The 27065-nt window shown below is 38.5% G+C and overlaps 1 pseudogene; it reads right to left on the bottom strand.

The window, feature by feature from the left end:
* Positions 1-20096: 20096 nt before the first annotated feature.
* LOC130849940 (heterogeneous nuclear ribonucleoprotein K-like) lies at positions 20097-21489 on the bottom strand (annotated as a pseudogene).
* Positions 21490-27065: the final 5576 nt, after the last annotated feature.

Raw genomic sequence — 27065 nt, forward strand, 5'->3', positions numbered from 1 at the left:
AACATATTCATTAATAGTCCAAATTATCTTTAGTTTCTCTGTAAGAGGAAGCCAGTGTTCAGTAATTAATGTTTCAGTGTCTTATCTTATTTGGGAATGACCTAGCTATTCAATAAATTCTATCATTTAACTTAATTTAGTGAAAGTCTAGAATTTCAAGTTACCAGAATCTGGAGAGACTATTTTAGATGGACATTCCCAAAGCATAACTATTCTTAATAGAGTTTATCTAAAAGCTCTTAGTTCATTTACATTTTCTTTCCTAAAATTTCTTCATATCAAATTACTTGCTGACAAATTTGTAACATACATAAGATTTTATTTAGCTTATATTATACCTAGGCACAATAAAAGTATTGTACTTAATGTTGATGACTCTAAAAACATGTCTGTATTAATTAACAAACATTAATAACAGATGTTAATTTAACATTGAATATTTCCCAGTTCATGTGAACCTGTAATTTATTTAGCTTAATTTCTCTTGTATTTAGAATTGCCTGATTTGTAAGTGCTTACTTTTCAAGCCAATTAAATAGAACTCATTTATAAAGCAACCTCATTAATATTATCCAAAGGCAAAGACACATACTGAGACATACATATATTCAGACAGAGATCTCATAGTTTCCTGCTTGAGGTTTAAAATGTCTTTTTCCCTGTTTTGTTTTGTTTTGTTTTTTTCTTGACTTGAAGTTTCACTAAGCAACACAAGGCCAAAGTCTCAGGCAAAGTGGGCTGCATTTGTATCCCAAGGACATGATGAGTCAACTTCAGGTTTTCTCCTAGGCATATTTTTGTTCTCTCAGTGTCAGAATTTGGGGGAAAAAAAACAAGTATTTTAACAAGCTAGCTTTCTCTAATTGCACATACAAAAAGAACCAGTTTTGCAATTTCAAAAAAAAAGTTTTAACCAATTTTCTCCAGAGTCTAAAGAATATTATGCCCATCCAGTGTCAAAAATCATTTTTCCTTTTTATAGTCATAGTTTCATAGCGAAAATATAGACCAAATAGTGCTCAAATAACAGAGGCACTAATAACAGAGGCAGACTAGCAGATAAAATGTTGTCTCAGCAGGCTGGGGGTTGATGGGATGGTGGACAGGAAAGGTGGAGTAGAGGGTTGTCTGGGAGATCTGATGGAGAGGGAGACAGAAGGGGTCGGAGGGACAAGGCAGCAACAGAAGGACACATGCGTCGTGAGTCCCTCAGATCTGGATTCTGACTAAGGTCCATAGAAATCTGAACATAAGGAAACTCTGAGTCTTTCCCTTGCTTTTAACAAAAGAGATCAAGCTGGAAAATTGTATTATAATTTAGTGTGCCATTAAGAGGCCATCGTTCTTGGTTCCCCAGTTTACATTGGGGCCAAGCCATGTTACAGAAGAAAATGAGCCTGTTCTTTTTGAGATTGTCAGGGTCCCTGAGAATACAGCCAAGGGGTGAGTCTGAAAGAGGCTCCCAAGATGTACAAGAACCCATCCTTAGCCTATATGCTACAGAATCGGGGTACTGAGAGTCACTAGCCACAGAAAGGCATTCCTTTTGTCCCAGTGATCCCTCTGTGAGACTGAGGCATAAACTGTGTGACTGAGGTACTGTGAGACTTCGACAGGAAAAGACAGAAAAGAGAAGAGATGCTCAGGAACAATCAGGAGACTCACCATTTGGCACTTCTCTGAGCATGAAAAGGCACTCTTGAGATGGCTCAGAGGTGACACCTTAGTATTCTTTGCTTTGATCTGGACTGGAGAAAGCAAAGTGACAGGAAGGAGAAAGCTGAGGAATCTACCTCTCACTCCTGCGCAGGGGGCGCCGGGGGGCGGGGGGTGGGGGGAGCGTATGGCGGCCGGGGAAGGACTCAGTGTTTTGCTTAAACCAATGTGTGCCTCTTGGACCATGGAAGTTGTCTTGCTGGGGGCAGATGCTCAGACAGCCTGGTCTGTTCCCTGACCCCCCTTATCCTTTCATGAGAGTTGTCAAGCAGCAGGCACCCTAATGGCTTTTAAATGCCTGACCCATGCCTGCACAATGTCAATTGACCTAGTCCTCAGTTAGAAGGAAGACAGAGGGACCCTCACCCATTCTGGGCAGAGTTACTGGGGCAAAGTGATCTTTGGAGCCTTCAGAACACCAGGGTGTGGCCCTGGCCAGAGTTCCTCCGTTGCTTCCACAGACACTGGCCTGTTCACAGAGGGTCTCAAGGAATGAGGAGAGGAGGTGGGGGAAGGGATTTCTCCCTAGGAGACTTTCCCGTACAGGCCACCAAAATGTTGGGGTCCAAGTGTGGGTTGGCAAAGAATATCCAGACACAAGGCAGAATGTAAGGAAGATACAGTTTATTAGAGAGAAGGGACACTGTAAAGACAGTGTCCAACTTTCTGGTAGCCAGGGAGAGCAGACGCCTTTGTGGGCTCGCAGCCAACTTTTATAACCCTAAGACAAAGAAAATTCCTGCTAAGAAAATGTCATTAATTGATTAGTCAGTGTGCCATAAGGCAAAAGGTGTTGTTAGGTGACAGGCTAGGGTGCTATACGGTGAATACCTTCCCTAATATGGGGTCGGGTCATCAGCTAGCCCAAGTCATGAATCAAAGTTTGCCATGGGGGTCGAGTTAACTCTGGAATTAAGCTGCTATGGAGATCAAGTTACCTCAGGAATTAGGTTGCTGTGGGGGTTGGGTTAACTCCAGAATTTTGTCTTTTGGCTTTGGTATAGGGCTTCACACTTTTTCCATTGTAGTTTTTGCTTCAAGTGTCTGGAGCTCTGGCCCTACCCACTTCCCACTTAATCACCTGGTTTCCTACTGTGTCTCCTCAGTGATGAGTGGAAACCTTCACAGCCAAGACTGTCAGCTATTTTTAGACTTTTATGTTCAACATTTGGAAAAATATGTAATCTTTGCCATGTCTGTTTTTTTAGTACCAGTCTGTGACCATGGTTGTATTCTAGAGTCTTCCCTTCAAGAGAAATAAAAATTACCCAGAGTTCTTAATTACCCTAGAATATTTTATAATGTGAACAGTATGAGAAAAAGGAACAGAAAAATGGCACAACCACTTTGGAAATACTTTATAAAGTTATATACACCTACCATATGACTGAGACATTCCATTCCTAGGTATTTGCCCCAAGGAAATGAAGTCATATGTCCACAAAAACACTTGTAAAACAATGAGCAGAGAAGCTATATTTGTAATAACCAGAAACTGGAAAAGATACTAATGTTCACCAATAGGTAAATAGTGATACTACATTCATAAAATGAGATTCTATTCAACAATAGAAAGGAACAAACTGCTGAAACAATCACAGACCAATTTCAAGAACATGCTGAGGTAAAGAAGCTGACACAAAACAGTACATACTTTATAATTCAATTTATTTGAAATCCTAGAAAAGGCAAAACATCTGTAATACAGAGAACAGATCAGTGCTTGTAGTGGGTAGGGGTGGGACCAAAAGAGGAAATTGATTACAAACAAGTACAAGAGAGCTTTTTGGCATGCTGGTATTTAAGGAGTGAATACATTTGACAAAACTCATCAGACAATGCAATTGAAAAGCATCATTTTCAATGCAGTTGAAAAATGGTGCTTTTCAACTGTATGTAAATTATTTCTCAAAGTTAGAAATCTATGTTAGAAAGTCATGAATATTTCCCTATAACTTTGGTGTATCTAATTACTTTCTCAAATTGCTTTTTATGGGTCAATTCTTCTGGAACAGTCCAGGCAAATTATTAATAGTGGCCCCTTCCTCTCCCCAAAGTATCTCTATTTATAATGTGCATCCACATTTGCAACCCAGTAGCCCAGGCATCACTTCCTTTAGCTTCATTCTCAAAAGCTAGGAGCCAGAGGAGAGAGGTGAGCACCTGCTCAGGCTTGATGTTGCTGGCTGAGGGCCGGAGAGGCGGCAGTGGCAGAGTGTGGCCCCCTTTCTGTGGCCAGGCAGGCTGGGAAAGCCTTGGAGCGCCTGCACCCCCAGATCAGACCTTGGAGGATGCAGGAGAGGGTGAAAGGTGTTTCTCTTCAATGGGATCCCTGGGAGATAGGTGCTTTGCCACAGGTGGAGCACACTGTGGGCCTGAAGCTTATACCATTTATGGGGCCATTTTGAAGACAAGCAACACAAAATCACAAATACAAAATTTGGCGCTTAAGTGAATATTTATTTAGAATGAGATGAGGAATTGCAACGACTTACAAATTTCAAAAGCTGTAAAAATGTCACAACATTGTTGTCAAACACAAGTTCATGTGCCTGAGGCACAGTGAAGCCAAACAAACTGAAATGTGGAGTTTGGAGCAGAGAAAGATTTATTGCAGGGCCAAACAAGGAGAAGACAATGGGCAGCTCATGCTAAAAAATACCCCCCGCTGCTGGATGCTTTTGGGGGAAGAGTTCTAATAGGCAAAATTCAGGGGAGGGCTGCAGGGTATGTGACCTTCCTCTGCTTGGTTGGTGGTGAGGTCACAGGATGGGGTTCCAGAAATCTCAATCATCTGCCTTCTGGGGCCTATGTCCTGGAGCTCAGCCTGAAGTTACTATGCTCTACCTGGGTGGGGGCCTTAGTTCCTATAGAAGAACTCAGAGATGTGTATCAGATTGTTATGTGCATCTTTTGAGGAGGATGTGCTTTTCATTCGTTTCCTTTTTTCCCTCATTCCCCTAATTAGTAACTGTTTGAATCTGTCCTTTGCAACTCAGGGAAGGTCTAGGAGGCTGAAACCTTTTCCCTACAAACCAGAAATGGGGGACATGGAAAGGCTTTTGTACCCAGGAGGGCACCACAAGGTCTTGCTTGGTTTCAACATCACCAGATCCAGAAAAAGAAATATCTACAATATTGTTTCCCTGCATTTCTTGTCTGCATTCTCTTTGATGGCCTCTACATGTGATGGCAGTTTTGTAATATCACTTTCTACAGAGAGAATAGAAAGATATTTGTCTTTCCTCTAGCATGGTTGGTCAAGTTTGCTTTTTGATCATTGGGTGCACAAAACAAGAGACTTCACACATTGATGGACTTGCTGTTTATAGTGTTGTTACCAAGTCCAAGCTCACTCTGCTCTCTGCATGACAAGCCAATAAATTGGTGACGAGGTGTTGAGGCAAGGAATATGACTTTATTTGAAAAGATGGCAGACCGAAAAGATGGCAGACTAATGTCTCAAAACAACCATCTTATCAGGGTCTGGATGCCAGTTTCTTTTATAGAACAGAGAGGAGGAGGAGGTGAGAAAGTAAAGTAAAAAGGCCATTATGTATGACTATAATAACAAAAGCAATGAAAAGCAAAGGTTAAAGTTGAAGAATCAGATCCAACATGGAGTCAAAATTGGCTCTTCCCTGTTACAGTCTTGCTGTAAGTTTGTGCCATATAAGCACAGGAATTCTGATGAATTCTTTTTTTTTTTTTTTTGCTATTCCCATGAAAAAAAGAAAACCAACTAATGGTACATTTATAATTGTTTATGCTACATTCACAAACATATTCCTGATAGGAAAGAACTTCGATTTTTTAATAGAATTCAATGAAAACATATTTTCCTGCTCATACATGATTATACATCAGATAATGGTAAGGGTGGCCCCTGGAGCACAGCAGTAAGGACCTACTCTTCCAAAAGTTCCTGAGACCTTTTGGAACTTTCTGGGCTATTGCACATTGAAGATGGTTTCCTAGCCAAGCATCAGCCCTGACACAAAATTATCAGAGTTCACAAAGCAACTCAGGGGTTTGTGGGGCTGGAGAGAAATTTCTGCATGTTGGGGCCTCTTGTCCCCTCATAATTCTTCTCCCCCGACTCCCACCCAATCGCTCAGCAGTTTCTGGGATCAAATCTCCTATTACCTCTAGACACTGTCCTAAGTTTTCTGCAGGCTACAAGGGTAGGTTCCTTTAAAAATCTTCAGGGAGGTGAATGACAGATGCATTGACTTGACATGTCTGCATTTTTATATTCATAATCTATATCCAGTGGATCAGCAGATACTGTCTCCAAGGTCCTCCTAAAGTTAGCTTCTGACTTTCAAGCTATTGCCTCTTATTATACCCTGAGGGAGAGAGGAATCCACAAGAAGATATATTTTAAGATATTTTGTCCTGGCTTTTTAGCTCCAGCAATACCAAACAAATATAAAATCCTGCTCCTTTTTAGTGTCTAGACATACTGGATAAAACATAACATTTTTCATTTATTTTTAATTTTAAAGCATAACTGAATTCTAAAATTCCCAGGGGCCAGAATTAAAAATGAAACTGTAATACAGAGTTGATTCTGTGGCCTTGCTGAGAGATTGCTGTCATGGCTCCTTTGTGCCCAGAAGGTTTGGGCTTCATTTCATGCAGAGAGAGGAAATGAGCCTTGGAGGGTACGTGTGTGAGTGGTAGACAGTCAGAAAAGTGATTGTCACATAAGCCATCTCAGGGAAAGGGTCACTGGGCATGAGAAAGAGGCAATGTTTGAGGAGAAAAGAGTGTCTTTTTCCAGAAAGGAATTCAGACATGGAAACTTGGGTTTATAAATCACAATGAGTCTGATATATTTTTCTTTAGTACCTGGTTACATTGTAGTGAAATTGTAGAACACAAAAGTCAAAGAGAAAATTTTAAAATTAATTGAAGAGAAAGGGAACTACAACCAGACTTCTCAACAGCAACAAAAGCTAGAATGCAGGGGACTGGTATATTGTTTATGGGTGCATATTTGTGCAGAAGAAGAATAAAAGCATGTGGAAATGACACATACTATTTTCTGAATCGAGTTATCCCTGAGGATGGAAAGAAGAGGAAGGGGATGGACGTTGGGTGGGCCTTTAGATGGGCTATAATATTTTATTAAAATGTAGAATTTTTGTTTACTAAAATATTGGGTTCAAAGAAACTAAGATAAAGTATTAATAACATCTTAGTTATTAATGTCTCATCTTGGTGGTATGCTATAGAATTTATTTTCTGTGCTTTTTTGTACTCCTGAATTGTTTCAAGTTAAAAAAAATGTTTTAAGATATGTTTCCTTTCCCTGTCATTTAATTTACGCTTTAAGAATATCAATCAGCTAAAAGATTGAAATTGATACTGAATTTCTGGCATGTCTAACAAGGAGAGTAATTCATCAGATCTACTTGTCATACACTTGAAGGAGAGAGAATGTGAAAATAACTAAATTGGCACTGAACTTCCCTTCTGAAACTGAAGCATTGCTGAAATGGGAAAAATCCATTAAGGGCACCATTGGTTCATGCGATTATAGACACTGGGACTTGCATCCAACATCCAGGCCTCTGTATCTCCTGCCTTCTATGCAGGACAGTTTATATATACAGTGAAGATCTGAATAGATACTGGAATTACTAAAGAAGATTTTAGAATTTCATTTTTCTGAGTCATCTTTTTTTTTAATACAATGGTTCTTCAGTCAATGACTTAAGACTTTGTCTCCCTTTAGATGCAGAAGCTAGACTAGAGGACTTCTCCAAAAGTTTCTTGATAATTCATCACAAGATTACTTAAGATAATTACCTAGTTTGCTGCCTTAATTTGCTTCCAGAATTTTCTAATTTTGGCCAGTGTTTCTAGAAGACAGGAGTGAAGGATTAGAGAGAGTGAAACAGTGAAGGAGGGAAAGCTAATAATGAGGATTCTCAGGTCTTCTCTCTTATAGGGAACTGAGGCTTGATTCCACCAGGTAATCAATGTATGACCAAGTCATAATGGTTTTGAGAAAGAAAGGAAGGTGTTTGGGGGCACGTTGAGTTGACAACTGGAAAGTAATTATATGCTGTTCCCACAGTACATTCCCGGGATCCCAAAGGCAGAGAAAAAACTAGGGAGGGGGCCAGGGAGGAGAAGGGAGACTAGAATGTGTTGAACACCCGCCTGGTGCCAGGCACTAGCTCACACAATGTTGTACTTCATTCTCCCCAGACTTGGTTAGGTGAAGTACCATTGTGTCTTACAGAGTGGAAGCATGTGGAGAATGGACTTGAGGACATGGTGTGGGGAGGGGAGCATTGACACATATGCTACCAAATCTAAAACAGCTAGTGGGAAAAGCTGATGCAAGGCACAGGGAGATCAGCTCCGTGCTTTGTGACAATCTAGAGGGGTGGGATGGGGGTGAAAGGGAGGCAGAAACTAACAAAGTGTTGTAAAGCAATTATACTCCAATAAAGATGTATAAAAACAAGCAAACAAAAAAAAAAAACAAGATATAAGGCATAAACATTTCTACTGAAGAAAAAAATTAACATAATTGGCTAACATAAAATTTGTGATTGAATTAATATTTTAAATTTTCTAAACAGTCCTTCCCTTGTAAACCTAGCTAAAAAGAACTAACTATAAACATTACATTTTTATGTGAAATGAATTTTCCCATTGTAAATCTGCTAAATAAAAAAGTAATTTAAGCAGGGACACTATAAAGCTGTTACCACAAAAAAACAGAACAAACAAAAAACTGGAAGTAGAGTCTCATGAAAATGAGCAGCTTGCCTACATCATGTGGTCAAGTGGAACATTGTTTCTCAATTCCAGGCCTGTGTCTCAAAGTGTCTCCCCACTGCTCCTGACCACACAGGGCCGGCTCCCCATCTGTGCCCTGCTGCTCCCCAGGGCGTGGAGCATGGGGCTTGGCAGTAGCTGGCCTCAGTGTCGCCTGGTTCTGAGGGTCTGGGACCCAGACTCTGGCCAGCTGGTGTGGGACAGCTTCTAGGATAGGTCACAGGGCATTATGTAATTTCTGATTTTATCTGAGTCACCAAATGATCTTATATTGCTTAAGGGATTCTACAGGGATTCAGCTCAGAATGAAGTAGATTGGAATGAAAAACTAGCCTATCAAAGGAAGAAGAAAATTCAATAACTTCAATGTTTCTAAATTGTAGTTTTAGACACCTGGGGTCTTGAGACTCTGGTATAATTTATTTGGTATGTTTCATCCCGAAGCAGCCTGCTGACCTCTTTGATGAGAACACCACAGTGAATCACATCATCCACAGCAACAGCGAGGCCCTTTTCTATCCCATGTTTGAGTTTGTGGAGCTCTGCCATGTACTTTTGTCCCTGGAGGCTCATAACAGCCCTGTGCGCATGTTTGATTACCCCCCTGTACAGATGAGGAGACATGGAGTATACCACTGCTCTTCCCAAGGGCGGAGAGCTTCTGGTGCCAATGGGCATTCTAAGACACCACACAATAGAAATGTGAGCCCTTCTTCACCCAGGGTGGGGTGGAACTCTGCCTATGTGTCCTGCACACTTTTCAGATTGAACCTGCTTTAAATTAGACCCCAGATCTCCTAGTCTACACTAAACCTTCTCCCTTGTAGCCTTCCATCTCAGGGCAACTCCAACCTTCCAGTTACCCAAGTAAATAAACAAACAAAAATCCTTGGAGTCATCCTTGCCTCTCCTCTTTCTCTCAAACCCACATCCAGTCTCCTACAAAATCCTATTGACGTTACCTTGAACATATCCAGAATCTGACGACTTCTCACTACCTCCCCATCTCTCCCCTGGTCTGAGTCACCATCACTACTTGCATGGATTCTTGCAGTGACCTCCCAAGTGGTCCCCCTGCTTCTTCTCATTGGCCCCAGTGTAACAGCCAGAGATCTTTTTAAGATATGACGTAGGTCATAAGTCAGATCAGATATTTCTCTGGTCATCACCCAGCTCTGGCTCTCATTTCACTCAGCACAAAAGCTAACATTCTTACAGTGTCTACAGAGTCCTGTCTGCTCCAGCCCCATTACCTGATCACCTCCACTCCGACTGTGCTGTCCTTCCTATTCCACTCCAGCCACACAGGCCTCAGTACTGTTCCTCCAGCATCCTGGGAATGTTCTTACTGCAGGATCTTCACTCCAGATGTTCTGTCTTCTTCAGATTGCACTCGGCCAACTCCCTCATCTCCTTCAAATCTGCGCTTCTCACTGAAGACTACTCTGAGAGCTCTTTAATACTGTGTCATGCTCCATACCTTTGCATCTGAGCCACTGTACCCTGTTCTACGATTTTGTCTATAATCCTTATTTCCTTCTGTATTATTATATAATATTATAATAGGTAACAGATAAACTGTATTATTATCCAAATATGTTCTATGATGCTCTCCCAAGAGGATTATACTTCCCGCAGCCCATTGACTTGGCTACATGACTTACTCTGATTAATGACATGTGAGCAAAGGTGTTGTCACTTCTAGGCAAAAGTTTTAGGAACCAGCATGTGGTCTACGATGTCTTTTTTTAAAAAATCCTGTCATGGTATTTTTTGCAAGGGACTTCTTTCACTTAGCAATAATATTTTTGCAGTCATTCATTTTTTTCTGAGTTCATAGTATTGTGTCTTTTCATTGCTATTTCAACAGGCTGGGTCCAAAGGGAAGGCAATGTGTAACAGAACTGCAGCTAACCAGCAATCGTCAGGAAGCATCAGTCAGAAGGGAACCTTTGTCGTGGAAGCCATTGAAATTTTGCAAGAGTTTCTCTCTCCTGATTGACATACATCTGTCTCTTTTGCTCACTGATGTATCACAAACATCTACAAAGAATCTGGCATGTAGTCCTTAATAAATATTTGAATGAATATTGAGGAATGTCATTTAAGGAGTGCTAAGGATATTTTTGATCCCCAAATATTCTTCACCTCCCTGGTTTCTGAAGACTGAAACTTTATTACTATACATGTACTCTTTTAGGTTAAGCATTATTACCCAAACATTTAAAAAATTATGTTATAATTTATTTTATTAATATTTTAATATAAATGATGTATTAACATCAATAAGGGCAAAGAAAATATTTGAATTGTGAAAGACATCCTGGTTATTAGAGAGAGGGCTGAAGAGTCATCCACTCTTTGGTCAAATGATGTTGAGGTGAATAGCTGTTGTTTTAGAAGCTGAACCATGGAAGAACTGGGCATCTATTTCTAAACCGTTATTACACAAATGACTTATCTCTGATCATTGAAATTTTGTCATCTTTAGTGCTAAATTTTTTTAGTTTTATATTTTAAAAGGTAGCTTTATGGAGGTATAATTTGCTTAAAATAAAATTCACTAATTTTAAGTGTACAGTTGGATGATTTTTGATATTTGTATGCAGTCACACAATCTCCACTGCAATCAAGATATTAGAAGAGTTCCACTCCTCTTGGAAATCCTCTTCCCTAACCTAGCCAAGGGCAACCACCAGTCTTCTTTCTGTCTCTATATTTTTGCATTTTCTAGAAGTTCATGTGAATGGAATCTTCCAATTTTAGTCTGCTGTGTTTGACTTCATTTATTTAGAAATAGTGTTTTTGAGCTCAGTCATGTTTTTGAGTAATATTTTGTTCCTTTTATTGCTGAGTAATATTCCAAAATATGGATATGCACAATCTACCAATTCAAAAACTGATGGACATTGCGGTTTGTTTTGATTATTTTATTGTGGTAAAATATACATAATATAAAATTTCACATTTTAACTATTTTCCCACTAAATTTTCATTTTTATTTGTATTTTTAATATTATGCCAAGGAGTTGATTGATTTAGGAAAATGAACTATTACTATAAAGCCAACATTATCTCCCTTCCTCCAAAGTTAGCAGTATCTTAATATTCCAGAAATATTTCAGATACAGTTTTGATATAACATCACATAGATTTAAGATGAGGCTTTACTTATTTCCGGAACATTTTTCTCTCTAGTGGCTTCTAAAAGTATGGCTAGAGTCATTCAGTGTAGGTCAAAAGCAATAATGAAAAAAACCGATATCCAGTATTCAGCCAGACCAACTTTCAGGCCATGATGAAACGGGCGTTTTCTTCTTTTTCCTTCACTTAGCACAGTTCTCACTTCCGGTTAGATCAATGAGACAACAAAGCATTCAAGAGAATTTTCAGCAACTGAAACTACAAATGGTGAAACTACTAAAATCTCTAAAGTGACTGGCACTTGGCTAAATTTCCATTGTTCTTGTTTCTTTTTAGAGTCATTATTTTTAGAGGTTCTACTGTATACACAGTTATTCAGTTAATTCCAACAGCCATTTTAACCATTTTTAAGTGCCACTAAGTACATTCACAGTGTTGTGCAACCACCACCACTATGTATTTCCATAACTTTTTCATCATCCCAAATAGAAACTCTGTAAATATTAGACACTAACTTCCCGTTCCCCCCTCTTCTGAGCTCCTGGTAACAGGTGTTTTACTTCCTGTCTCTATGAATTTTATTATTTAAGGTAACTCCTATAAATGGAATCATCCAATAGTTGACATTTGGGTGGCTGCTTTACTTCACTTAGCATTTACACATATGTGTGCACCTATGTGGTATCATGTGTCAGATTCTCATTTTTTGAGTGAATAATATTTCATAATAATAAAAACAAAAATTGATTTGACTCCTGACATTTTATTTACTCATTCATCTCAATGAAATCTGGATTGTTTCCATCTTTTATCTATTGTGGATAACATTTCTATGTATCTTGGTGTACAAGTATCTGTTTGAGTCCCTGCTTTCAATTCTATTGAGTATATACGTTGAAATGGAATTGCTAAATCCTATGGTAATCTTATGCTTTGCTTTTTGAGGAACTGTGAAATTGTTTTTCACAGTGGCTGAACCATTTTACCTTTCCATCAATACTCCATAAGGGCTGCAATTTCTCTACATCCTCATCAACATGTATTTTCCATTTAAAAAAAAATTAAATTTTAAAAATAACAAACATCCTAATGTGTGTGAAGTTTGTGATTGTGATTTGATTTTCATTTCTCTAATGGTTAGTGATGTTGAGCATTTTTTCAAATGCTTATTAGTCAAATAAGCACAAATGTATGTCTTCTTTGGAGAAATGTCTATTCAAGTCTTTGCCCAGTTTTTAAGTGTATTGTTTGTCTATTTGTTGTAGGAGTTCTTTCTATAGTCTGGATATTAAACCCCTGTAATATATGATCTGGAAATATTTTCTCATATTCTGTGAGTTGTCTTCCCACTCCCTTGATAGTGTCCTTTGATGCACAAAAGTTTTATTTTGGATGAATCAAATTTATCTATTTTTGCTTTGATTGCCTGTACTTATTTGTCATATCCAAGAGTCATGACAAATCCAGTGTCATAAAGATTTCCCCCCTGTTTTCTTCTAGGAGCTTTACAGTTTCAGGTCTTTAAGTCTTTAACCCTCTTTGGGTTCATTTTTGTATGCATCTGACTTCATTATTTTGCATGTGGAAAACCAGTTTTTCCAGAATCATTTGTTGAAAAGACTGTCTTTCCTCCTTTGAATAGTCTTGGAAGCTTTGCCAAAAACTAGTTGACCATATACATATATCTGGGTTTATTTCTGGGCTTTTTGTTCAATTCCATTGGTTTATGTGTGTCTTTATGTGAGTGTGACATGATTTTGATAACAGTAGCTTTGTAGTAAGTTTTGAAATCAGGAAGTGTTAGTCTTCCAACCTTGTTCTTTATCAAGAATGTCTTAGCTGTTCAGGCTCCCATGAGATTCCACATGATTTTTAAGATAGCTTTTTCTATTCCTACCAAAAACGAACAAACAGACAGACCAAACTGAGATTTTGATAGGGATTCCATTGAATTCTATGAAAACTATAATAGATCATTTTGGATGGTATTGTGATCTTAACAGCATTGTCTTCCAATCCATCAACACTGAATGGTTTTCCATTTTTAGTGTTTAATTTCTTTTAGCAATGCTTTGTAGTTTTAAGTGCACAGGTCATTTGCTTCCTTTGTTATATTTATTCCTAAGTATTTTTTATACTATTGTAAATGGGATTGTTATTTTCATTTCCTTTCTAGATTGTTCATTGTTAGTATATAGAAATGGAACTGATTATTATGTGTTGATTTTGTATCCTACAACTTTGCTGAACTCATTTATTAGCTCTACTAGATTTGTATGTGTGTGTGTATCTACATATAAGATCATGTCATCTATGAATAGAGGTAATTTTATTTCTTCCTTTCCAATTTGAATGCCTTTTATTCCTTTTCTTGCCTAATTTCTCTGACTAGAACTTCCAATACTACAGTTGAATAAAAAAGGTGAGAGCAGGCATTCTTGTTTTTGTTTATAGGTTTTGACTGTTTTCAATAATGTTGATACGAACATTCATGTTCAAATCTTTATATTCACATATATTTCATTTTTCTTGGGAGATACCTAAGACTTGGATTGATGGGTCAGATGGGAAATTGAATGTTTAATTTCATAAGATATCATCATATGTGATCTAAAATGGCTGTACCATTTTCCCACCAGCAAGGTTCAAGCCTTCGAGTTCATCCACATCCTCACCAGCACTTGTTTTTGTCAGCCTTTTTAGATTTAGACATTCTAATAACTGGGCAAACATATATAATAGTGGGTTTGGGTTTTTTCTTTTAAGAGTTCATGTGGTTTTAATTTTCATTTCCCTAATGATTAGTAATTCTGAGCATTTTGTGTGTGTGTGTGCTACTTGTTAAATTTTAAAACAAACTCTGGGATGAGTATAAAATTAGGAACTTTTTTGGTCAATATAATTTACTGTGAGCTTTCCCACAGGATAGGTTTCTTAGATCATGGTTTAGTAGCAAGAGTGAAAAGTGGCTGAGTGCAAATTGTTTTTTTCTGTATCCTATTCTTTCTTCAAGGCTCCCCCTCTTTTTTTTTTTCTTCAGTGGCTTTTTACACAAAAGTGAGCTTTGAGGAATGTATCTCACCAGTCATTCATTTTTTAATGTAACTTTAAGTCTAAGTGTTAACCTCTTCCAAAATTACACTAAATCCTACATATAATCATAGAATGAAACACTATGTCTTTCGTTAAAGAAACTGAAGCGGAGAGAGGACAGAATGGGTTTGGTGAAATGAAAGACATGATGAGGGGAAACAGCATTTTGAAGGAAGGAGAGCAGGAGTAGAACCTTTACTGAAGGTCTGCTGAAGACCATGTGCTGTCACAATTTTGGAGATTCAAAGGTGACCTGCAGGTTCTCAGCTCAGGTGGTTGGCAAGATAATAATGTTGAAAGAATTAAGACTGGTTGAAGAGAATTAAATGTGGGAAGATGACAGAAAATTTTTTAGATTTTTGAAAGTTAAGCAGTGAGTGTTTGCTAGCTCAAAAGATAGAAATTCTTGAAAGAATTCAGGCCTCCATGTAATATGGGAGTCTTTTCACAGAGAGCTCTGGGAGGAAGTCATAAACATAGGTCAGAGCTAGTAGGAAGAAATGGTAAAAAGAATGGGTTTTTAGAACTTGGCAGGCGTATGTTTCAATTCCTGTTCACTAGTTACTACATATGAAATCTTAAGCAAGTTGGGTAGTCTTTCTGAGGTTCAGTTTTCTTTCCTGTGAGATGAAGCTAGTAACACCCACGTCATAGGGCTGATGAATAAATTATAATGTACATAGAACCTTGACACATTGACTAGCACATATTACAGTCTGTATTATGCAATTAGAAATATCTCCCAGGCAGAGACAAGCAAGAGAAGGACTGAGTAGGACTGAGAATTTTAAGACAAAACTTATAGTCCACAGTGCCTTGGTGATCATTAGTAATCTTTGATAGAACACTAAAGTGAAAATAATAATAATTAGAATAGTCCCTTTTTAAAGTGTAACTATTTCAGATACATTATGTAAGTCAGGCCATGTTGCTTCAGGTTCAGCTGTATTTAGGTGGTGATGCAGAAATGGAGGCAGAAAGTTAAAATGAAAGAGTGGAAAGAATTGGAATATTTTACTTGGGAGAGGAATTATGGTCCTTCACTTTTTTTTTAAAACTCCAAACAGCTAGCACAGTAGTGACAATACCTAAAAGGCTCAAATCATGTTTGTCTAAACTAAAAGAAAAATACATGTTATAATTATGTGGATTGTAACAGATTTTTCTTCTTTAACAGATTTTTAATACTCAAGGCACACTCTATCAGACCTTTGTATCACTGTTTCTTCATCTGAGAACATTCTTCCCCAAATATCATGCTAGTTCATTCCTTCATTGCATTTAGCTCAAATTTCAATTCCTCAGATAGGCTTTCTCTGAACACCCTCTGAGTTAGCCACTCATACCCTATTACTTTTCAAGGATTGACATTAAAATTCTTCATAGCATTTATCATCATCTGACATGCACTTATTTATTTACTTACTAACTTTTTGTCTATAACCTCTCCCTCAACTAAAATGCAAGCTCCAAGAGAGCACAATTTTTGTTTACTTCACTGCTGTGTGTCTAGTGCCTATAACAGTACCTAGTGCATTGGCAGTTAGTAAGTGAACAGGCAGAGAGATGAATGAATGAACTGTGTTTTTGTCTGAAGGAGAAAGTAAATTTTTTTCCTCTCTCATAATTGTTACTGATCTGTTAAAAAAATAAACTTTGTAATATTTTGGAATAGTTTTAGATTTATATATTAAAAAAAAAGGATACAAAGATATAGTGCAGAGAATTCCTATATACCCCTCTCACCCAGTTTTCTCTGTTGTTAACATCCTACATTACCATCATACATTTGTCAAAATTAAGATGCCAACATTGGTACATTGTTGTTTAAACTCCAGACTTTATGTGGATTTCCCAGCTTTCCCATTCATGACCTCTTTCTGTTCCCAGAGGCAATCCTGGGTGTTACACTGCACTTAGTCACAGCGTCTCTTTAGCTGCCTCTGGTCTATGACAGTTCCTTAGTCTTTCCTTCTTTCTCATGACCTTAACAGTTTTGGTGCTGATCCATTTTTGAGAGTTAAAGTTTTAACAGAACTTCTACTCTCCATCAAGATACCTGTCTTTTGCCTCCATCAACACTCTCTACAATTTACTCATTTTTAGTGAAGGTTTGGGCTCCTGCAATGGATGGCCTATGTTGGTCTGTCTTGTGAAGCCTTATTTCACATATTATGAGCATTCTGTAAAGAATTCTTGTGCTCAAATTGAAGATTTAGAAAATGTGAGCAAAGAAAAAATATTTTGTATAATAGTAGATTCTTTCTGTATTGGTGAGAATGTTTTGTCTGATATTTACAAAAAAGTCTACGAATAGCCTTGCCCCCTTTTAAGTCCTCTTTAACCAATGCTTCTTTTCAGCCTTCCTGTAAAGATGATATATTTCTCAAGGAATAGTATGAGGTTTAAAATAGGTAGTTTTCCTCCAACCTGTGAAAAAAATTTTTGACTTTATAAAATTTTACCTGACAGGCCAAAAAAAAAGAAGAGTGTGTTTTAGCCACATGTAAGAATGTAGTAGACATAATACATCAATAAATTTACAAACTTCTGGAAGACATTCTTAAGAAAATAAATAAATAAGCAACAGACTGGGTGAAAATATTCATAAGACATAAGTCTGAGAAAATTCTTATATCCAGCCTATATAAAGAACTCCTACAGCTCAATTATAAAAAGAGAAAAAAATCCTTTGAAAAATGGGCAAAAAACCTGAATTAACATCTCACAAAGGAAGATACACTAAATACATGAAAAAGTTCTCAACATCTAGTCATAATGGAAATGCAAATCAAAACTACATTAAGAATAATCATACTAGCTTTATTCAGAATAATCTCAAACCGGAAACAACCTAGTAATTAAGCAAATTTGTGGTATATTTACATAACGAAATACAACTCGTCAATAAAAAATAATGAACTAATGATGCATACAATTGTATTTTCTGAGTGAAAGAATATGGACACAAAAGAAATATACAGTATGAGTCCACTTATATGGATTTCTGGAACATAAACTATTGTAGAAACCAATCTATGGTGAAAAAAATCTTAAAAATGAGGGAGGAAGAGGATGAGAGGATTGATGAGGAAGGACACAAGGGAACTTTCTGGGAGGATGGCAATTTTACAAAGTTGGATTATTTGTTCAATCTGTGAATTTTAATCATTTCAACAAAAAGGACTCTTTTAGTCACCAAGATCTGGAAGAGGTATGTTCAGTTATCTGTTCACCATGAGGATTGAAAAGTACTGTAAAAGGTCATGTAAAAGCAGTCTTTAGAATAAACCACATTTCAGTGCCATCCAAACTGAGTCATGTACGCTGAGACTGTGTCTGTAGTTTGTGTCTGACTCTATTCATAAGTCATCATCAATTTAATAGTTGTTATTTTGAAAACAAAACCAAAAACAACACAAATTGTATATTTAGGTTGTAAGTCACATCCAGCGTCAAAACTGAAGGAAAAAAGTGCATCTTAAATTTGAGGAAATGCAAGATTTACTCACATAATGGCTATATTATTTAAAGAACAAAAGGTAGATGTGGAAAAACATCTTCATTATTACACGTTTAGATAAAGCGGCTGTATTAGTCAGCTAGGGCTGACATAACAAAATACCATAGACTGGGTAGTTTAAACAACAGAAATTTCTTTTCTCACAGTTCTGGGGCTGGAAGTCTGAGATCAGGGTGCCAGTAAGGTTGGGTTACAGTGGGAGCTTTCTTTCTGGCTTGTAGATAGCTGCCTTCTTACTGTGTCCTCACATGGGCACTAGGGGAAGGGGTGGGGAGAGAGAGCAGCTCTGGTATCTCTTTTCATAAAGGCAGTAATCTCATCTTGGGAACCCCACTCTGATGACCTTATGTAACCTTAATAACCTCCCGAAGTCCCAATACCAAATACTGTCACATTGGGGGTTAGGCTTCAATGTATGATGTTGGGAGAGGACACAAGCATTTAGTCCATAACGGAGACCAAGGTATCTTTCCAAAACAGACCTGAACTTATCACTCCTTACTTCTGTCTCCTGCTTACCAACCTCCTTGGCTTTCTGCTGCTTACAGGCTGGAGTATAAACCCTTGAACATGGGTCTTCCATGACTGGTTTCTGCTCACTGTTCTTGTCCTATACAAATCCCCCAGCTCAGCCCTTGCCCATGTCACAGTCCACCACCCTCCAAGCCTTTCCTTTTATGCCTCTAAGCCTTTGCACTTGCTGTTTCCTCTGGTTGAAACACCCTTGTTTCCTTTATGCTCTGAAAATTCTTCTACTTATATGCCTTATGCCAGTGAACCAGAAGAACATCTTGAGATGAGAATTCATGTATAAGGGATTTAATAAAGAAATGCTCCTAGGTGAGACTATCAGAGAGTGGAGGAGTCAGGACAGGGAAGGGGAAGGGGCCAAACCGAGGGAGGATGTCAGGTAGAGGCCCATGGAGGGTGGTGTCAGCCTGATCTTGCAGGGAACTCTGAAGTGTAAGTGATGGCCTGGAGTTGTGCCATCCTGGGGAAAGGACCTGGAATTTCATGCTTCTACAGACTTCAGCAGCTAAGGGCTCTGCTGGCTAAGGGCCTCCCTAGGGGCCACTTAAACTTCCAGGCAGTTGCATTTCCCTGTGTATGCAAGCAAAGCAGCTCCAGTAGTCAGAGGACAGTGCCCTGAAAAAAGAGCCAGAGGTGTGAGACATTAGATGTGGAAACCAGGAATGGGGTGCACAGAAGCGGTAAAAGCTCTTTGTGGGGGGGGGGGGGGGGCCGGTGGAGCACCAGCACGTCCACTACACCAGAGCCTATGTCAACCACTGCTTCCTTTCCTGTGTATTTTTTTTAGATTCACTAAATTTATTTTAAAAATCGTAAAACGTTTCTTACAAAAGAGCATTACATTCTGTACACTGTTCTGAATAGATGACAGGGACATATGGACTATTGTTACTTTTCCTCCCTGTCCCACCCCTCCCAAATGTTACAGTGACCACAAAGCAAAGTGTTCACAATAATTACATGGGGGGAATTTTTTTTAAACCACCAACAATGAACAAAAATTAAAATTCACTCACTCTGCTGCTGTTTCAAAATTTCAATGTTAGGTTTTGCACACCCTCCCCAGCCCCCAACCCTGTTTGTAAAGAACTAAAACATTACACCTGGTGAACAGCAAAGATTTCACTACACCTCAAATGCAAAACACCTATGAAGCAGAGCAATATTAGCTTTTTAAACAGAAGCAGATAAAAAAAAAAGATGCAGGACTCCTTCAGTTCTTCACTAGTCTTAGAAAAACTTTCCAGAATACTGCTTCATGCTATAAAAAAGAAAAAAGTATCTTGCATTAGAATCCTTCAACATCTGCCTACTGTTTCACACTGTTCTGCAGCAAATACTGTGCATTCTGTATCTGGTCCTGTGTTCCTATAATGGTAATGATCCGATCTTCGGACCCTTCTAAAGGCTCATCGATTTTGATCGAAGCTCCTAACTCATGACGGATTTGTTTAATCCACTGACCACCTTTGCCAATAATAGATCCAGCCAAATCTTGGGAATAGTTACTTGTGTAGTAATAATAGGTCTACCAAGATCACCATATGAGCCATGACGCCCTGCATAGGAATAATCATATCCAGAGCCACCCTGTGGTTCATAAGCCATCTGCCACTCTGATGGGCTCCATGTATCTATTTCAGAGTCCCAGGTTTCATCAGCACTGAAACTAACCATGCCATCATAACGGTCTCCAGGTCTTCCTCTTCTGTCATAGGCCATTAGATCTCCTCCTCCAGGTGGTGGTGGTGGTGGAAGAGGAAGATTCCGAGCTCTGCTACCACCCCGGCCACCTCGTCCAGGAGGAGGTGGAGGAGGTCCTCGACGAGGGCTCATATCATCATAATCTCTTCTGGATGGAGGCATGGGACGCCCACCCGGACCAGGAGGCATTCTATCAAAACCACCTCTTCCCCACATGGGAAATCCCATGGGACGTCCACTGAGGTCATCAAACATCATTGTAAAACCACCATAATCATAGGTTTCATCATAAAAATTGGGATCAGAAGGCCGAGCACGTCCTTTGATGAAGACTCTGATGTGAGATCCAGGATGATCTTTATGCACTCTACAACCCCATCAGGTTTTCCTCCAATAAGAACAACTCTGTCAGTGGATTGAGGACAACATTCTTGGAAAAGCTTGATTGTTGTCTGAGTGTTCTCTTGAAGTTCTTTGATTTTAGTACCTTTGACCCCAGTAATTCCTCCTGCCAGACTCTGATGAATCAACAGTCTCAACCTGCAGTCAAAGTCGCTTCCTTTATAGTGTTGGTAATTTAAGCATTCCACAGCATCAGATTCGAGCAGGAGCTGGCTGGTTGCAATGGGTGATGGCAACTGCAGACCCTCTTCCAAGGTAGGGATGATTTTCTTCAGAATTTTTCCAATTGTTTCAATATCAGCACTGATACTCAATATGCGCTCGGGGCCACTGCTGTCTGGGACTGAAACACTGGCATTGTAGTCTGTATGGAGAGCTTTAATATTCTTGCCTCCTTTTCCAATCACTGCCCCAGCATTCCTGCTCTGAAGCAGAATGTGTTATTCAACCATCACATCAGTGTTTCTAGATCTTCTAAAAGCTTGTTCCTCTTCCATATCTTCAGCAGGGCGTTTACCAAATTCGCCATTGGTTTCAGTGTTGGGAAAGGTTTCCTCTGGCTGTTCAGTTTCCATTTTCTTGTATTAAAGGAATGCATCAATCAGTTATTAAATATATCCTTGCAGGGCAGAACTGAAGTGTTCTGGGTGGGACCAACTAACACCCTAGTGCTGCAGAAGCCTATAGGCCGCAAATAAGCAGGAAGTAGGCAAGACATCGAGGTTGGTGCAGTGGAGAAACAGAGGATAAGGGCGTCTGCAGTGCTTTCGCCTGGAGCGCCCTCCTCCTTTCTCCTTTCCTGGGTATTGTTTAAAGTTAGTTTACAGTTTAACCATTTTGAAAGACCCTGCAAGTTCTAAGCATTTAGTGATGCTCCTCGTATGCAACCATCTGATCAAGAACCCAGTAAAAGAGCCCCCTTTCAAGGAGGCTTTGCAGTGGTAGAGCTGTGCAATATGGGTGTTTCTTACTGTAAGAAAAAAATGATACATGGCATGTTCTCATTCATATTTTGTAATATAAAAAGTTACAAGCACTCCTAATCAAATAAATAATAATAATAAAGAATTTGAATAGATTTGTTAAGTGTCCTAAAACCACAACATAGAATAATGGCCATTTTGACTCACAGGTTATTTACATGGTAGTATCAGTGTGGGTTCACTGCTATGAAGTTCAAAACAGAAGCAATAAGCCTGTGAAGAATCTGAGATTTTTTCTTAACAGGCATACTTAATTTTCCCAACAAGTCCTTGTTCTGTTACGTATACGTTACAGATTTATTACCTGCATTTCAACATTTAGATGTTTATTCAATTCTCTTCCTAACTGGGATGTGAGTTTTGCAAGGGCACAGATTGTGAATGATTCATATTTATACATCAGCTTAACTTATAAGGGCTAGCCCATGTTGGTACTCACAGGTACAGAGAAGGAATGAATTATGTTAATGAATTTATTTAAAATACAAAATACAAGACACATCCATCCTAATTCTTTTGTTTTTGTATTCTTGAAAAGCTTTGAAATGTTTTTATTTTCAAAGAAGTAAGAAGTACACATAGGAAACACAGCTCCATTCAGAATCACTAACATTTACTCAGTTCTGTAATTCTCACCCTGGTCCCAGGAGTTTAACAAGGTCAGGTGCCTTGAGACTTCCAGCTTGGCTTCAGAGACAGTTGCTAACACTGATGATCAGTTCCCACCTGATCAGACCATTAGCTGAGTCAGGCAGCTGCCTCTCCTCCTCTCTTGCCCTCTCTTTTATGGAAAAGTAAAAACTATAGAGGGCTCCATTGAGACCACAAGGAATATGCCTAATGGATCCCTGAGGTCCTCTGTCATGTTTTTTAAGGTTTGTAAAAATGCCAACTAATATAAATATTTTATTGTCTTAACAATTGCTCTATATTTGTCTGCATTTCTAGGCTGGCTCAGAGGTAAAAATTGTTACTGCTTATTAAGAAATTCCCATGTAGGATAGCTATTGGGATTGCTAGTCCTTGCTATAAATGAGAAAATGAGACCCAGAGACAGGAATTGACTTTACCAATGTCACTCAACTATGAAGTGACAGAGTTAAGGTTTGAATACAAGTTTTGAACCACTTAGTGTCAAGAACTGTGAAGGATCTCCGACTTTGCCCTACTTGTGAGCTATGAAGTTAGCCTGCCACAGTTTCATGAATGCTGGTAGAAACTATAAGAGACATGGGTCAGAGGCAAAAAACTATTTCTTACAGCGATAGGAATAGTAGAATATCAGCATTTTCTTGAGCTGGGTCCCCAAACCCAGATTCCTACAGGACAGTGCACTGAAAACCCAGTGACATCTGTACATACCTTGGTGACAGAAGAACCCTGCACTCCAGAAGTAAGCATGGCTGCCCATTGCACTGGAGGGAGACACTATTTCCTTTCCAAGGCTGTTTGCTATACAAACCCTCTGAGAAAGATAGTCCAGAAGGAAGGACTGTGTTCTCAAAACATGCAAAAATGTGGGACACCCGTGGAAAACTGTCTCCCAACACTAACCGCCTCATGACTATATCACAGATCTGTTGACTCAAATATTACTTTCATGATGATGCAGTTCATGGAGTGCCACCCAATAAATCCATCTTTCTATGCAAAAATATTTTAAGGGTATGTTAAACGACCAAGAACTAGAATGTGTGTCTGCTATCCATGGTACTAAAAAGATCATTCAGATGGATTGGAACAAATGAAAAAAATCTCATCCATGGCATGTTTTCTGCAGTCAATCTCCATTAAAACCCATAGATTTATTCACTGAATGCCTATTTTTCATACATATCCATGATAATCCATGTAAGAAAAAACAAAATTCCCAAACAAAAACCCTGACACTCCCTGACTTTGAAGAATTTAAGAAAAAGATTTAAATTCCATAAAAAAGTGGCCGCAACACACGATATGATACCAGGTTATAGGATAAGGAAGGCTTGTAAGAAAGACTAGACTTGCCAGATTGCAGGAAATTATTACAGGTTACTTGTGCGTATAGCTAATGAAATGGTAAATGACTTTGATCAGATCATTGAGGCAATATCATTTTGATAATACCATTTATGGAGCCATTACTTCTGAACAAAGTACAACCTTTTCAAGGTTGATTCATGTTTTTAGTTGTTGTCACCTCTTGGTAGCAAAGAGAGGCATATGTGCACTGGCTGCTGTATAAAATAATATAAATTGTACCCTCCAGATATTTACTCATTTAATAAACATTAGTGCCTACTTTGCTCATGGCATGAGATAGGTGCTGATAGAATTCAAACATCAGGAAGGCCTGTGACCAGAAGAGTGAATTGATTAAACGGGATAATACAGCTACGTACAAGTGCTAGAATAAATAGAAAGAAACTTGTGTGGTAGAGTGTTCAAGATGGTGGCATAGGAAGATCCTGAACTTGCCTCCTCTCATAGCCAGAGCAAATCTACAACCACATACAGAATAATCCCCTCTGAAGGGGATCTGAAAACTGGATAAATAAAGCATCCATAACCAAGGGTAAAAGGACAGCATCAAGATGGGTAGGAAAGGCAGAGATATGGGCTTGCCAAGGAAAAATCCACACCCCAGCTGTGGTGATCTACAATCAGGAGGGATCACAAAGGAGTAAGGATCCTTTTCCTTGAGGAGTAAGGATTTAAGCCTCATGTCAGGTATCCAAACCCCTAGATCCTGCACAGGAGAGGCAAGTCCTCAAAACACCTGGCTTTGAAAACCAATGGGTGACATACCCAGGAAAACTATAGAACTGCAGGTAATAGAAAACCTGTTCTTAAAGGGCTTGTGCCAACTCAACCCCCAAACCATGCCAAAACACCAGAATGAAAAGTGCATGGACCATAAGTGAAGGGGATCCACTTACTAATCTTTAAGCATCTACCAGAGAAGCAAGAACAAGTTGGGATGCACCCTGGGGACTGAGACACTGGTGGGAGTTATTTTTATGATCTCAGGCTATCTTGCTAATAGTGGCTCTGGCAGGAGTCATTTTGGAAATCTCTGTCTAACATGTTAGCACCAGTGATTGCACCTCAGTGAGAGGGCAACTCACCTCTGAACTTCAGCTGGACTTCACAGCCATCTGGCTGATTGATATTCCCACCCACAATTGCCTCACAGCCACAGTAGCCAGGTCCTGCTGCTGTTCTGGGGGCCAGCCCCAGTTACCAGCATGCTACTGCAGCAGTTATGGCCCCATCACAACAGGACAGACACATGCAGCTCACATAAGAGGACACCCCTCTGGTGGCCAAGTGGAATTGCACTTCTGAGTCCCACAGGACATCTCCTACATAAGACCACTCCTTTAAGACTGATATACAATGGTACAAATGAATTTATTTACAAAACAGAAATAGAGTCATGGATGTAGAAAACAAATTTATGGTTACCAAGGGGGAAGGGGGAGAGGAATAAAATGGGAGATTGGGATTGACAAACACACTACTAAATATAAAATAGATAACTAATAAGAACCTATTGATAGCACAGGAAACTCTACTCAATACTCTGTAATGAACTATATGGGAAAAGAATCTTAAAAAGAGTGGATACACATATATGTGTAACTGATTCATCTTGCTGTACAGCAGAAACTAATACAACATTGTAAATCAACTATATTCCAATAAAAATTAATTTTTAAAAAAGACATATATGTAACACATAGAAACAAATACAGAGAATTAGGCAGAATGATGGAACAGTGAAATATGTTACACTCAAAAGAACACGACAAAACCTCAGAAAAAAGAACTAACTGAAATGGAAATAAGCAATCTACCTGATAAATAGTTCAAAGTAACGTTCATAAAAACACCAGATTTAGGAGAAGGATGCATGAATGTAGTGAGAACTTCAATAGAAAGATAGAAAATATAAGAAAATAGTAAACAGAAGTCAAAACTAAACTGAAAAATAAGTGAGAGGGGTTCAACAGCAGATTGAATGGGGTAGAAGAACAAATCAGCAAAGTGGAAGACAAAGCAATGGAACACACCTAGATAAAACAGTGAAATTAAAAAAGAATTTTAAAAAGGTGAAGATACCTTAAGGGACCTTTCAGATAACATCAAGTGGAATAACATTCACATTGTAGGAGTCTCAGAAGGAGAAGAAAGAGAGAAAGGGCCAGAAAAATGATTCAAAGAAATAGTGACTGAAAACTTCCTCAATATGGGGAAGGAAACAGATATCCAGATCCAGGAAACACAGAGAGTTCTGAATAAGATGAACCCAAAGACCCACACCAGGCCACAGTATAATTAAAATGGTAAAAGTTAAGGATAAGGTGAGAACCCTAAAAGCAGCAAGAGAAAAACAACTTTTTACATACATGGGAACTTCCATAGGGCTATCAGCAGATCTTTCAGCAGAAACCCTACAGACCAGAAGCGAGTGGCATAATATATTCAAAGTGCTGAAAGGGAAAAAACTTCCAACCAAGAATTTTCTATTCAGGAGGTTATCATTCAGAATTGAAGGAGCAATTAAGAGTTTCCCAGCTAAGCAAAAGTTAAAAGAATTTAGCAAAACTAAATAGATATTAAAAGAAATATTAAAGGGACTCCTTTAAGCTGAAAAGAAATGGCAGTAATTAATAATACAAGAAAACATGCAAAATTAAAAATCTCACTAGGAAAGGTAAATATATATTAAAGATAGTGGGTCAGTCACTTATAAAGCAAGCATGAATGTTAAAAGACAAAAGTAGCAAAACTAACTAAAATTACAATAATTACTTAAGGGATACATGAAATAAAGATTTGTAAAATGTGTCATCAAAAGTATAAAACATGGAGGAGGGTAAAAGATAAAACTTTGAAATATGTTCAAAGTTGCTACCAAATTAGACTGATTTTTACATAGGATGCTATATGTGGACCTCATAGTAATCACAGGAAAAAAATTATAGTAAATACACAAAAGAAAATAAAAGAACTTAAATATAATACTAAAGAAAACCACCAAAATGCAAGGGAAGAGACAAACAGAAGAAAGGAACAGAGAGGAACCAAAAAACAGTCGTAAAACAATTTAAAAAATGACAATGAGTACATACCTATCAATAATTACTTTACATGTAAATGGAATAAATTCACCAATCAAAACA

This window comes from Hippopotamus amphibius, chromosome 3 (assembly GCF_030028045.1).
Source record: "Hippopotamus amphibius kiboko isolate mHipAmp2 chromosome 3, mHipAmp2.hap2, whole genome shotgun sequence".
Classification (NCBI taxonomy): Eukaryota; Metazoa; Chordata; class Mammalia; order Artiodactyla; family Hippopotamidae; genus Hippopotamus; species Hippopotamus amphibius.